Source organism: Brienomyrus brachyistius, chromosome 2, assembly GCF_023856365.1.
Source record: "Brienomyrus brachyistius isolate T26 chromosome 2, BBRACH_0.4, whole genome shotgun sequence".
Lineage (NCBI taxonomy): Eukaryota > Metazoa > Chordata > Actinopteri > Osteoglossiformes > Mormyridae > Brienomyrus > Brienomyrus brachyistius.
In genome coordinates, this window is record NC_064534.1 from 24964082 (window position 1) to 24970625 (window position 6544).

Here is a 6544-nt window from a genome sequence, read left to right on the forward strand (position 1 = left end):
TCAACTTTGTCTCTCTTGGGTTCTCCTAAATAGTACTAATAATAATACTTTTTAAAGTTAAGCTCAACATCTCATTACAATTGTATAAAAACACGTCGTATAGTGAGAAATGTGAGGCACAATCAGCTGGTGGTAATAAATCAGGAAAGGGGTTGTTGCGGATGGTCAGTGCACACTGATATGCCTGTCAATTTGGCACATGCTCAGTGGCTCAGCTCTAGGCCAATTTTCCAGTGAACATATGAGTCACTCGGTAGAGACGCACCAGAAATAAATAGCTTCCCTGTTCTTCCCCAGTTACAGCTGGAGTCACACCCTTTGTGTGGTTTTTTTGTACTTGCAGTGTTTGTGCATTGAGCTGTAGCCTAGTGGCATTGGAGGAAGGGGAGGGGGGATATCAGGAAATACAGTGGTTTAAAAAAGACAACTTTGAGCTTCAAGTTCTCCTCCATATTTTGCTGTTTGTAAATAATCACACACCCGTTTCTGGGAGAGGAGAATGGGCAGAGGGTCCGAAAGAGCTTACTAGTATAGGCTTCTGGTCCCCCAGCAGTGATGGCCAGGATATGTGGTTAGAAGGTGAATGGATGGACGCTTTGTGATACAGCTTAATGCAAGGCTTACAGTTTTGTGGAGAGAACAAGATCTTGGAATCTCTAAGACAACCTGAAAGCGCAATACTGCTAAAAACTAATTTTTATTTCAGGATGAATCAAACGTGGCACAGAGAAAGTTAGTTATCACTTGAAAAAAATACACACACACTATACAGTATGGACAAAAGTATTGGGGCACACCTCTTAATCACTGAATTCAGGTGTTTCATTCAGATCCATTGCCACGGGTGTATAAAATCAAGCACCAGCCATGCAATCAGGTTTACAAACATTTGTGAAAAAATGAGTCATTCTGAAGAGCTCAGTGAATTCAGGCGTAGTACTGACATAGGATGCCGCCATTGCATCAAGTCAATTTGTGAAATTTCTTCCCTGCTAGATAGTAAGTTAGACCCATGTGAAATACTCTTCAAAAACAAATCTACCCCCCGAACATTTACAGCAATATTGGTATGCATGCAGGTGCCACACAAACTATGATCTAACAAAGACACCCAATGATAGGTACCAAAAAAAAACAAATGCATCCTGCCCAAAATAGGCTTACCAGGACCCACCCATGCAGCCAGACCTAGGAGTAGTCTTCTCCTTTGAGCTTCTGGTGGCCAGGAGACCAATGTAACCTGGGTGGCTGTATCCGAAATAGCTACATGGAAAGAGGTTTTGTGCTCACCACCCGTATGGTGAAAGACTAGGGACAGGTGCAGTGTCATGTAGTCAGCAGGCATGTGCAGGAGGGACATCCGATTGATTAAAACCTTCCAATAGACACTGGCTTTGGGGATTTGGAAGGTTACCTCTCAGGCAGGGAAGAAGCCTGAGCTACTCTGAGAGACAGAAAGGTATTAATTAACCCTCCATACAAATCAGACCTCTTTAGTGAGGATAGGGTCTCTCCTACTCCTATAGTGAAAGGCCACAGACTGTTGTCGGTCTCAGGCTGAAGGCTGTCCACCTGGAGCCAGTGGACAACAGGGTTACATCTATGCAACAATGAGTTACACAGAAGGAAAACTTTAACTGTGAATGCTCAAAAGGGCACTGTTTACAGACACTGTGGTCCTAATAGAAGACTTCAATGGCTGAGATATTTGCATTTGGGAAGAGTATGGCCCCTAATCTAAACATGAATGTTAAATTGTAATTGGACTTCTGTGGAAGCCACAAGTTTCCCACAACAAATAAATCTGATCAAATAGGATGCTCATAAATATTCATGGTATCAGGCCACTCTTAGTTTTGTAGTTGAACGATCTGACATGACGCCATATGTTTTTGACACTCAGGACATGGGAAGCAGGCCAGCTAGACCAAGATAACCCAGACTGGCAGCTGGGGTTTCCTGGAAATGTCATCATAAAGCCTCTGTGTAAGACTAGTTCAACTGATTCCTCTGGAACACATCTCTCATTTTGTTGAGTAAGGTTGGGGAACTGTGACCAGAAGATAGTTAGTGCTTATCAAGATGGTAACTCTAAGACCTACAGGTTTGAGGGACGCTGACGAAGGGCAATGCTGGCACAGGGGTTTGCGGAACAGCTAGAAGATACAACAGGCAAGAAGGGCTGCAGTGACAGCAGTCAGAGGGGTGAAATCTTGGGCATAACAGAAGTTTTTGGAGGCCACCAAGTGGTGCAGATACAGTAGATGCTTTAGCAAACTGCCCAATGCCTTAGCAGGCAGGAAAAATATCTCTGGATTTGCAAACAGGGGTGATTGTCCCTATTTTTAAAAGGAGGGACCGGAAGGTGTGCTCCAACTATATGGGGATCACACTTTCCAGCTTCTCTGGGAAAACCTATGCCGGTTACCGGAGAGGCAGTAAAAGTCATGTCTGCATACTTGGCACAGAAATGAAGCCATTTAGAGTGAGCATTGGCCTCTGGCAAGGCTGCGTCTTGTTTCAACACCTGTTTATGATTTTCATTAGCAAGATATCAAGGCACAGCCATGGCTAGAATGGCTTCCGGTGTGGGGGCCTCGAATTGACATCCTTGCTATTTGCAGATGATTTAGGTTTCCTTTATGTCTCATCTGATCTAGACCTTCAGCTTGCACTTGAGAGACTCAGCAAGGATGAGAATCAGCACCTCCAAATCCAAGGCCATGGTACTGAGGGAAGATTGCATCGCTCTTTTCAGATGGCAAGGAAGCCCACTCTGAGTGAAGGTAAGGTAAGGTAGGATAAGATGATTGGTAAATGTTATTGAACCCAAAGGTAAATTATTGTCCATATAGCAGCATGGTACATAAACACACATGTAATACAAAAGAGGAAGTGCAAAAAATACAGTGTTATCAAATTTAAAAAGTACACGATGCACAACCTTAATAAAGTGAAAGCAGAATATTAGCATACTGTTATCCAATTTTGCCACCATCCTCTTCTCCTCATCTGCCACCGGTAGTCAGTCCTGTGAAGGAGCTGGCCTGTCTGAGTTTGTTTAGGCATTTGGCAGTGCCTCAAAGGATGCTGCTTCCTTAGCAGGCTACTGCACAGAACAGCACACTGACCCCTATGGACTGGTAAAACATCCTCACGTTCTCACTACACACATCAAAAGACCTGAGCCTCCTCAGACAATAGAGTCTGCTTTAACCTTTCTTATCCAGTGCCTCTGTGCTGTCTGCCCAGGCCAGTGGAGCCCAAAGTCTGTAGATATAGAAGAAGATGTTGTCACCAAGATACTCAGGAGTAGATAAGGGTCACTAAAGTGCTTTTTTCCTTAGAATTTACATAAGTGTGCCCCGTAAATGACCTTAAACATTATTAACTCTCACCAACAACTTTCATATGATTTGACCATTTCGACTTAATTCAACTTAACATTCAAGCTCAGCATACTGGCTGAAGATAACTGCTTTTGTAAACTGTAACAACTGACAGTGAATATACATTCTAACTCACTGACTAATGCTACCTAGTTAGAATAATGCAAAATGAAAAAATATGACAAAGTAACATTTTTTGTCCATCCAGCCATCCATCCATCTATCCATCCATCCATTCATCCATTTTCACAAACACAGGTAGGTACTGCTGCCATATAACTATAAATATACAAAGCAGAAATGCACATTCATATACCTTATTTATTGTTCTTGTTTTCAGAGACATTGTTCAGCCAATGAGGATGGTGCAATACGTCCGGATGCTTCAGACAAAGGCTTATATTTATTGTGATAAATAATTAAAGAATATATCAATAGGTCGCATATTTAGCAGATAATTTTGAATTACTCATCAAGCACTTCCCTTGTGGGTTTATAGCTTAGCTAAGGTTAGAGAGAAATTTCACCAAGAACAGTCACTTTAATTGAAACAACTATGCCTATAGGAACTACTACTTCGAGAAGTTGGGAGAAGAATTCAAAACAAAAAGTTTTGCTGCTAGACTAGAGAAAGAATGTATTGTTGCTAGACAGAAAGTAACTATAACTGGAATTCTCTATACACAAGATTTCTTCACAGCAATAAAGACTCCTTATTCTCTTAAGGATTTAGTACTTTGGGGAAAATGGTGAGTCCCTTAGCCTGAACAGCATTGAGCAACAGCAAAACTTTAAATGATACTGCAAGGCAAATGAGCGATTATTCTGCCCTTTCTGTAATAAAATCCATTTCCACAAGAGTTGAGACAGAATCCAATTTTAATGAAAAGACATTCAAAAACTTTTTTACATACTTTGTGTTATACTATGAGATTTTTATTTTATTTTTGTTAGTTTTGTGTTTACTGCCATAGTAGAATTTCAGGTTCATCATTTATCCATCCATCTATATTCCTACCACTTATTCAGTAGAAGATGTTGGGTATTGGCTTCATATAATTATATTTTTATTTAATTTATAGCATAATGTGTGGAATAATAATGTATGATTGGAGGTGGTTTATATTTAATCTAAATGTAATGTGGTTCAAACTAGTTTAAACAGTCTTAATGATAAAAAAAAAAGTGGTTTATTTTGAGCAATCTGAATATGATGGCACTGTTTAATGAACTTTTAACATGTTCTGAGATCTTTTATATATGAGCCCTTGCAGATCTATGTACGGCATACTGTAAGTCTGATTCTGATATTGATAAACATGTTTTTATCTGTTGTTATATGTAACATGCATGTTTTAGTATGCAATACCCTCATAAAATTTTGGAGAATGCATAGATATCTCTATATTTCTGGTAAGATAATGGTTTTAACATGACTTTATTTTGTGAAAGGCTAACCCTTACGTTTTAGGAATTAAAGAAGAAAAGTTTGATTCTGGAGGAACAGAGCATTTACTGCAGCTCTTACAATAGAAACATTCAATTAAGAATTCAGGCCTGCCTTCAAGTGCTGCCAGGCTTAGCTATAAATATCCAAAATAACCCAGTCTGGTTGCCTCAGTGTTTATTTGGTCGCTCTCCTCTTTTCAACATTGCTGCATGGGTGCAATTTTGCAGAATTTGTGAAAAAAAGAGCTGCCTTTCGAATGTTTTCTAGTTGTTTTCTCTGATTCACGCAACCCGAAGCTCGCGTCTACATTTCTGAAACAAGCATGTTTTGGGCTTTAGTGGGGAGTTTCAGTAGTCTAGCCAGAAGCACCGTGACTAGAACCACCTTTTTAAATAATTATCATTTTTTATGAAATAACTGCTCTTTTTATTAATTTCTTGCACAGAAATATAAGATAAAATAATGAGTCAATCTCCTGATCAGCTTGAATGAAGTACATTTGTCTTCTATTTGTAAATACGAATCTGAATATATTTCATTACCTACATTTTTTTTAACTGCACTTAATATGCGCATGTTGCATAAACATTCAAAATTGCTTATTATCAGCATAAGATTAAAATGAAGATTAGTTAATATTGCACAAAGATAAAGGCTTTGTGTGTTATATTATTTGATTGTGCTTTACTGCCAGAGGTAGCAAAGATAAAGAGCATATTTTGGCCCAGGAACTTTGCATAAAACTCCTTTCTATGACTGAGCTTGTGTTTGCAAAAAATGTTATGCAAATAGAATGAAATTGCCACCTGCGTTTGGAAATGAACAACAAGCTAAATGCTCTCCTAGATATGATATTGACTGTCATCAGCTGACAATCAGCTTCGCTACATCTAATATATGCCTCTCCAGGACTTCCCGCTGCCTGATTTGATTGCTTCGGAAATGACAAATTAGTAAAAAATTAGATTTACTAGAGCACTTGACTTGTAGATATGTGTAATTCGCTTTATTTATTGAAAGTAATTACAATCATTTTGTAGTTTTCTCTCAGTGTGGCGTCGACAGCATATGGTCTACAGTGCAGTTATTTACATATAGGATGAAGTCAAAGAATCAGCGATCTCTTTTTCTTATCAGTGTATACTTTGAAGTGTGTCGTTAGATGTCGTCAGTCGTCTAAATGAGGAATTTGAAGCAAACATAGATAGATAGATAGATAGATAGATAGATAGATAGATAGATAGATAGATAGATAGATAGATAGAAACAAGCAAATAAATAAAGAAAATGAATAACAGTTAAATATAAGTCTACTAACATGCTAAAAATAACTATTTGGCGCGAAACCGATGGTAACAAACCTACATAGTCAAACTGCTAATACAAGACTGTAGCATGATGAAAACCTGTGTGCTTTAAAATAGCTGGTCTTATTTGTCAAAAATGTATTTATTTCTCTCATTGAATAATCAAGCATAAAAAAATAAGAAACAGAGCTTGACATTTGGTCATTTTTGCCCCACATAGTCTGCCCGCACAGGGGCGAGTGATCTGTGGGCCATTTCACAGAATGGTCCACTTTCAGGTCTCGGCAGGACTCAGGCATAAGCGGTCAAGTATATTTTAGTATGTATTCATTATAAAGTAAAGAGTTCAGTCAGGCTACACGATTGTGGCGCCAGAGTGCGATTGTGGCAAGACAGCC

The 6544-nt window shown here is 39.0% G+C and overlaps 1 long non-coding RNA gene across 1 annotated transcript; it reads left to right on the forward strand.

The window, feature by feature from the left end:
- Positions 1-2668: 2668 nt before the first annotated feature.
- On the forward strand, positions 2669-4155 carry LOC125727026 (uncharacterized). The gene is made up of 3 exons (XR_007388516.1): positions 2669-2786; positions 3598-3647; positions 3730-4155. It is a non-coding gene; the product is annotated as an uncharacterized LOC125727026 (long non-coding RNA).
- The last annotated feature ends 2389 nt before the right edge of the window (positions 4156-6544 follow it).